The sequence below is a fragment of the Gavialis gangeticus genome, unplaced genomic scaffold (genome assembly GCF_001723915.1).
Source record: "Gavialis gangeticus isolate Ggan-Ray unplaced genomic scaffold, GavGan_comp1, whole genome shotgun sequence".
In the NCBI taxonomy this organism is placed as follows: domain Eukaryota; kingdom Metazoa; phylum Chordata; order Crocodylia; family Gavialidae; genus Gavialis; species Gavialis gangeticus.
In genome coordinates this window covers 34,367,872-34,376,491 of record NW_017729025.1, presented here as the reverse complement: position 1 = coordinate 34,376,491, position 8,620 = coordinate 34,367,872, and positions in this window count along the sequence as shown.

Sequence of the window (8,620 nt, the reverse complement as noted above, 5' to 3'; positions counted from 1 at the left end):
AACACCACCTGCGCCCCCGTCTCCTTCAGCCTGCCCCCATTTGTAAAGAGCTCTGAGAACCATAGATACAAGGTTTTACAGAGAAGCAAATTGTTATTAAATTAACTGCATTTTCACCTGCCACGTGGGTCAAACCTTGAGTGAAGCTGAGAGCACTTCTTCTGCAGAGACTTTTTATTTTTACTGCATGCAAGGGGCATCCTTCTGTTTTTTAGGGTTGGGAGAATAATTATATCCTGTGACAAAACCGGGGGAAGAGGAGCAGCTGTTCAATGTGATCCAGTGGGAGTTGTCAGAACACATGGGTCTATTTTTTCCACTCAGAGCTGGAGCAATGGAGGAAATTGGCATCCTTAATTATTTCTAACATAAAATATAGCAGAAAAACAGTCCTTAAAAAACCTTTGCAGGCCACTTTTCAAGAGACAAATTAAATCTGATTGGGGAAGGTTCAGTGTAAGGGCAAACTGGGAAATTACAGTTCTAAACTGAGAGCTGAGGCAGGGGAAATAAGCCCACAGTCTCTCAGTAAGAGAAAATTTTAGGAATTTGCCTTCCTATAAAGAGGTGGTTTCTCCCTAATTACATTCTTAATTAATCTCCTGCTGACAGGAGGATTTGTTGTAACGATACAGCAAGGATCACACTTATGCTGTATTTTATTATTCTATTGTCTTTTATAAATTGGATTAATTTTCTGCTTTGCAAGCAGAAATTATTTCATGTCGTTTGCTTTTATTGTGAAAATGGATTTTATGAATACATGCCTAAATCATAAATTCAGATGTTATCATGAAATATTTTAACACAAACCAGTGTACAGTAACCTCTGCAGTACAGAATGGTAAACAAATACAGGATCTAGTGCATTTCAATTTGCTAGACACCCAGTAACTTTTTTCATATTTAACAGGTTGGCAGAATTGAATAATAAACACTGGAATGGCTTGCCTATGGAAAATCTAGAATGGTATTGCATTAAATTATGGCTTTACTATTGTGTGGATGCTATAACTTTTGATGTTCTAATCTGTATGATAAAGCCTACCAGGGTCATTTGTTTTTCCATTTCAAAATTCATACCATTGTGAATATCTTCTTTTAATTGTTGTTGTTCTGTCAAGGGAAATAAGTCTTTATGTTTGTGCTAAAAATGATCACAATTGCAAATTTTTATTTTTTTTCTTAAATCAGCATATTACATTGGTTCATAGCATTAGTTTTGAAATTATGCCGGGGAAAAAAGGCTTTGTACATTTTTGGCTTTGTTTATCTAGTCAAGTTCTAAAATGGATTCTGAAGATACTCCTTACAATGAATCAATGTGACCTCTATTGTTCTCTGAGGTTGATACTAGCCACAATGCTGTTTTGTTACTACACTACTAATGTACTTTGAAAGAAACCATTATCTACGAGGTGGTATGTCCAGGAGCTTGAATAAAGTTCTGGGCAGCAGAAGATGCTGTTCACATTCTCACTTCTGCCACACACTAGTATAGTCTTTGCTTGGACTTTTCCTAGCCACTTAGAATTTGATTTTCCACTGAACTAGAATCTGGCCACCATTTTTTTTTAACTTATAACTTTGCAACAACATTTTTTAAGCTGCAGTGAATGACAGGCACAAATGCTTGTGATATATATCTGCACCTGTAGCTTAATGTCAATGCAAAAGTACAGGTTCAGTTCTGGACACAAGGGCTGGGGCTACACCCAGAGTCCATTTTTAAAAATCTAGGCTTGGACTTTAAAAGAAATTCAAGAGGATTTCAGTTACATTTGGGCACCTCAAAACTCCTTGGAAAATCGTATGAGCTACAGGATTTCATGATCTTTGCCTTTTGCTGCCCACCTATAAATAAAGATAATGGTTCCAAGGTGCAAATGATATTTACATGGTGCTCATTTCTTTGGCATCTTTCTTGAACTCTTTAAAAAATTGTGAAAATAGCACACCCTTAATCAACAGGTCTGCTCCTTCTGTGTTTTCAGATTTAATATCCACTGATGAAAGTGACTAAAATCCATTTTTGTCTAGTTTTTACTCCAGTTAAGGAATGGCTTGCACAAGGATAACTGAGAATGTGACCCTGGACTTCTCCTGGAAGCTGTGTATTACCCTGCTCAGATCACATAGCCCTATGTGAAATGTGTAAGGATAGTAGGAAGTGTTATGGATTAAGAATTATAATATACTCATTTATACCCATTCTTATCTGACAAGCTTAAGAGAAATATTACATTGTAACACAAACTTACTTGCAATACACAAGGATGGCTGATAAATGCTATGGCTAGATTATTTTCTTGATAAATGTATATCTAGTTAAGTTTCTCAGATGTGGAGACTAGAAATAAAGTATGCATGTGAAGATAATTACTTCAAAGTATCTACAGCAGATGGTGCTGTACATTTTGCTTTGATCAACTCTGATGGATTTTATTCAAAGGTAATGTTAAAAATAGTCAGTGGCCAGCAGCGTTCCCAACCAAGGAATGGCTATAATCATTGGGAAGGCATTTCAGAAAGGATTGTAAGGAGTTGTCCTGAATAATAACTTTGTAAATCATTACAAGAAGTCACTCAACAAGAACAGATATTCCTGCTATTACTGTCTTGTAACAGAGATTGTAGGTTAGAGTCATAGAGAAATAGGGGTGGAAGAGAACTCCAGGGGTCATCTAGTCCTGCCCCCAGAGGCAAGATCATCTCTATCCAAACCATCCCATACAACTATAGTCTCAAGTTTATATAAGACTACCCTCAACCCTGACACAACATAGACCTAACACCCTAATCTGCCACAGGTGAAGTAAGGGAACCACAGCATCAAATGTCCTGCTTCTATAATGTTTTGTCAATGTACACTCAAGAGGTCCTGGATAGAGGGCCACATCCACCACTATGGAGGAAGGCAAAAACCCCCACAGTCCATACCAATTTGACCATGGGGTAAAACTCCTTCCTGACTCCAAATATGGCAATCGGTCTGACCCTGAGGAGAGGGGCAAGACCTTCTAGGCAGAAACTTCCAGCTTTGCTCCTAGCAAGAGAATCAACACACCTCAGTTGCAGTCCTCAGCCTTAGTTGTAGCCAACACACAATACCCCTAGGGAAGCTTGAAAACATCCTGGCCTGTATAGCAGAAAACAAAAGGGGGGGGGAGGGGAACCACCAGCAAAGCCCCAAAGGTCTTGAAGGAGTTTATGACTATTTGATCTTGCCATTCCTTGGGGTGCTCTGGTGAACAGGCGTTCCCCGAGATGCTGATGTACACCCCTTATATACTTATAGACAGTCACCAGGTCCCCCCTGAGCCTGCACTTTTCCAGGCTGAAGAGTTCCATGGCTCTCAGCCTCTCATCATAAGACCTGTTCTCCTGCCCTCTGATCATGCGTGTGGCTCTCCTCTGCACTCTCTCAAGTTTCTCCACATCCTTTTAAAATTGTGGAGCCCAGAATTGGATGCAGGAGCCCAGAACTGGATGCAGCCTCTTCTTGAGAACCTCCAGTGATGAAGAGTCCAGTGCCTTCCCTAGGCACTCTATTTAACTGCCTCACTACTCTCATAGTGAAGAAGTTTTTCCAGATATCCAATCTACAATTACTTTGCTGTGACTTCAAGCCATTAGTCTACATCCTTCTCTGCAGCAAGAGAGAACAGGTACTTCCTCTATTTTTTATGGCAGCCCTTCAGGTATTTTAAGACTGTTATCATGTCCCCTCTTAAGCACCTTTTCCACAAGCTGAACATGCCTAGCTCCTTCAGCCTCTCCTCATATTACTTGCTTTCCAAGCCCTTTACCATCTTTGTTGCCACCTCAGTGCCTGCTCTAACTTCTCCACATCCTTTTTAAAAGGTGGAGCACAGAACTGCTCACACTATTCCAGATGAGTACTAACCAGTGCCGAGTAGAGAGACACTATCACCTCCTGTGTCTTGCACCTAATGCTTATTGATGCATCCAAAAACTGCATTCACTTTTTGTGCAGCTGCATCACATTACTACATCATATTGGGTCTGTGGTGTACTAAGACTCCAAAGTCCTTTTCCATAGAGCTGCCATCCTGCCAGGTGTCCCCCATTTTATATTTGTGTTTTTGATTATTCCTCCCAAGGTGCAGCACCTTGCATTTGTCCACAGTGGGTGCATCTACACATGCATTTGATCCAAGATACATTTACGCATGAGCAAATGCTCCTGGGCAGGTATCTACACATGCAAGGAAGCAGGCGCAGATTTGCAGGGGGTTGGACTAGGTGACCTCCTGAGGTCCCTTCCAACCCTAATTTTCTATGATTCTATGAAAGTTAATTTGCTACTTGCATTTGCAGGTAGCAAATTTACTTGAAATTAGCAAGGTTTACTGCTCAGGAAGCACGTGCACGTGTAGATGCACATGCTTACTGCACAGCAAACCATGCTATTGCACAGTAAAGCATATTCTGTAGAAGTACCCATTGAACTTAATCCTGTTAGCTCTAGTCCAACTTTCCAATATGTCAGGATTCTTCTGAATTGTTCTCACATCCTCTAACATGTTCACAGTCCTTCACACTTTTTTGTTATCTGCAGACTTGCTCAGGAAGCTTCCTATGCCAGCGTCCCAATTGTTGACCAGCACTCGGTCCAGGACAAACCCCTGTAGGACTCCACTCAAAACCTCCTGCCATTTTGACATAGGCCCATTAATAATTATTCTTTGCTTACAACTATTATGCTAGTTATCTATCCAGTTTGTAGTAGTTTTATCTAGCCCACGCTTATCCAGGGTTTTTTTATGAGGTCATGTGGGACCTTGTCAAAAGCCTTGCTGAAGTCCAGATACGCTATATCTGCAGCATTCACTTAATTCACCCAAGTAGTTACATTGCCAAAGAAGTAGATCAGGTTTGTTTGACATGATTTATTTTTCATAAATCCATACTGAATGCTTGCAATCAGCCACCACCAGATGCTTGCAGATGGCCTTCCTTAGAATACGCTCCAGTAACTTCCCAGGTACTAAAGTGAGGCTAACCAGTCTGTAGCTCCACGGGTCCTCCTCCTTGCATTTTTTTAAAGAGGGGCACTATGTTGGTCCTTCTCCAGTCCTCCAGTACCTGGTCCATCTCCTGTGACTTCATGAAGATGATTGCCAAGGGCTCTGAGATCTCCTCTGCTAGTTCCTTCAAGACCCAGGGATAAAGCTCATACAATCCTGCTGACTTGAATTCATTCAGAACCAAAAAAAGCTGTCTGACTGTCTTTTTGTTATCTCCCTTAGCTTGGCCCCTTCCTTATCCAGATAATCCTTATTAGGAGTCTGGCAGCTTAATTTTTTTGTGAAGACTGTTGAGTAGCTCTGCCTTCTTTGTATATTCAGTTAGGAGTCCCCTTGGTTTGTTAACACAGTTTCCTTGGTTCTTCTTTTCTGACCAACATATTTCTCACATGGACGTGATTCTTCAAATGTTCCATCCTTTTCCCCTAGATCGTACAAGTTAGAACATTTGGGCTAAGAACAGACAGTCAAAAACTCTGAGGCTGAATCGATTCAATATTCTCAGATTAGTTTAAGCTGCATAGATTGAAGTGATAGGCAAATGAACAGATGTTCACTTTTGATTCCGGAAATGCAGCCACATGCCTGCAGTGGCTCAGGCCAGAAGCCAGGGGGCACTGGAGCATGCCTCCCTGCTCGACTGGAGCAGACCACTTGGGCCAATGCTAGCTCATCCACCCTGTTGGGGTTGGAGGGGTGGGAGCAGGTTGTTGGAAAGGTACAAAGCATCCTGGGATGCGGGGGGGACTGTGAGTTAACTTGAATCTGGAGGGGATCTGGGACAGAAGTTCAATAAACAAATTTAACCTAAATCAGTTGAGTCTGATCCTACAGTCATCCTACAGTCTGATACTACTGGTTTATTTTAAACCAGTTTTAGCTATTTTGAAAGCAGTGTATATGCACTGAACTTCTGTTGTATAACAGATTTGAATCAGTTTCCAATCATTTAAGGACAACAAGAAGTCCTTTTTTAAGTACATAGGGAGAAGAAAGAAGGCCCCAGGAAATGTGGGGCCCTTGCAGGACAAGATGGGGAATCTGGTTGTCACGCCAGACGACAAAGCCAACATATTTAATAACTTCTTTGCCTCTGTCTTCCTCAGTAAGGACCAGAACTGCCACCTCCCTGCTGGGCCCCCTTTGGGCCCCAGGGGAGGCTCACCTGGGCCTAGAGTGAGTGAGGATTTAGTTAGGGAGCTTCTGGAGGGGCTGGACGTCTTTAAGTCAGCCGGCCCAGATGATCTTCACCCTAGAGTCCTAAAGGAACTGGCTGGGGTCATTGCAAGTCCCCTGGCACGGCTTTATGAACACTCGTGGTGCTCTGGAGAGGTGCCGGAGGACTGGAAGAGGGCCAACGTGGTTCCCATCTTCAAAAAGGGGAGGAAAGAGGACCCGGGGAACTACAGGCCAGTCAGCCTTACCTCGATCCTGGGCAAGCTGTTCGAGAAAATTATTCTGGCACACATCCAGGAGGGGCCAGCAGGGAACGGCATGCTCAGGGGCAACCAGCACGGGTTCATCAGCGGCAGGTCCTGTCAGACCAACCTGGTGGCCTTTTACGACCAGGTCACTAAATCATTGGATGCAGGGGTGGCAGTGGATATAGTTTTCCTAGACTTCAGGAAGGCTTTTGATACTGTCTCTCACCCCATTCTCATTAGGAAGCTGGGGGACTGTGGCGTAGACACCCATACAGTCCAATGGGTCGCCAACTGGTTAGAGAGTCGCACCCAGAGGGTGGTAGTGGATGGGTCCTTCTCGACCTGGAAGGACGTGGGAAGTGGGGTCCCACAGGGCTCGGTCCTTGGGCCCGCCCTGTTCAACATCTTCATCAGTGATTTGGATGAGGGGGTGCAAAGCACCCTGTTCAAGTTTGCTGATGACACTAAGATGTGGGGGGATGTGGGCACAATAGAGGGGAGCAACAGGCTACAGTTGGACCTAGACAGGTTACAAGGATGGGCGGAGGAGAACAGGATGGGGTTTAACACAGACAAGTGTAAGGTGATGCACCTGGGGAGGAACAATCGGCACCATACATACAGGCTGGGGAACTCCCCTCTTGTCAGCACGGAGGTGGAAAAGGATCTGGGAGTCATTATTGACTCCAAGATGAACATGAGTCGGCAATGTGGGGAGGCGGCTAGGAAGGCCAACTGCACCTTGTCGTGCATCCACAGATGCATCTCGAGCAGGTCCAAGGAGGTGATCCTCCCCCTCTATGCGGCACTGGTCAGGCCGCAGCTGGAGTACTGCGTCCAGTTCTGGGCGCCGCACTTTAAGAGGGATGTGGACAGCATCGAGAGGGTCCAGAGGAGGGCCACTCGTATGATCAAGGGACAGCAGGGTAGGTCCTATGAGGAAAGGTTGCGGGACCTGAACCTGTTCAGCCTTCAAAAGAGAAGGCTGAGGGGGGATCTTGTGGCCTGTTATAAACTGGTTAGGGGGGGGATTAGCAGGCGCTAGGGGAGTCCCTGTTCCCCCGAGCGCCGCAAGGAGTGACCAGGAACAATGGTCACAAGCTGGCGGAGGGAAGGTTTAAGTTGGACATCAGGAGGCGCTACTTCACGGTCAGGGCGGCTAGAGTCTGGAACCAGCTTCCAAGTGAGGTGGTGCAGGCTCCCACCCTGGGGGTTTTTAAGAGGAGGTTGGATGATCACCTTACTGGGGTCATTTGACCCCAGTGCTCTTCCTGCCATGGCAGGGGGTCAGACTAGATGATCTGCTCAGGTCCCTTCCGACCCTAGAAACTATGAAACTATGAAACTTATACCAGTTTATGTGTAATTTCTGTCCTTAGTTTAAATGCCCATGTTGGGATCAGACCTATCACTTAAGATGGATTGTTATCTACTGTGTGCTCTGACCCCACAGAGAAGGGGGAAAAACAAGATAACTTAGTAGGGTAAAGCTTTACCTTGTTGTTATTGTGCTTTTCCTTTCTGTTCTGTGCTCATTTGCTAGTTTCATAGATGATTCATAGATTCATAGATGTAGGGTCAGAAGGTACCTAAGTAGATCAAGTCCAACCCCCTGCCCTGGGCAGGAGAGAATACTGGGATCATATGACCCCAGCCAGGTAAATGTTGAGCTTCCTCTTAAAGGTCCCCAAGGTAGGAGCCAACACCACTTCCCTTGGAAGTTGGTTCCAGATCCTAGCCGCCCTGACTGTGAAATAGTGTCTTCTAATGTCCAGCCTGAATCTACTCTCAAACAACTTGTGGCTGTTATTCCTTGTTACTCCGGGAGGTGCTTGGGGGAACAGGTTCTCTCCCATTCCCCTCTGGTCCCCCCTGGTAAGTTTATAGATGGCCACTAGATCCCCTCTCAGCCTTCTCTTGTGAAGGTTGAACAGGTTCAGGTCCCGTAGCCTCTCCTCATGGGATCTTCCCTGCTGTCCCCGGATCATGCAAGTGGCCCTCCTCTGGACCCTCTCGATGCTAGCCGCATCTCTCCTAAAGTGTGGTGCCCAGAACTGGACTCAGTACTCCAACTGTGGCCTGACCAGTGTCGCATGGAAGGGAGGATCACCTCCTTGGCCCTGCTTGCAATGTATCTGTGGATGC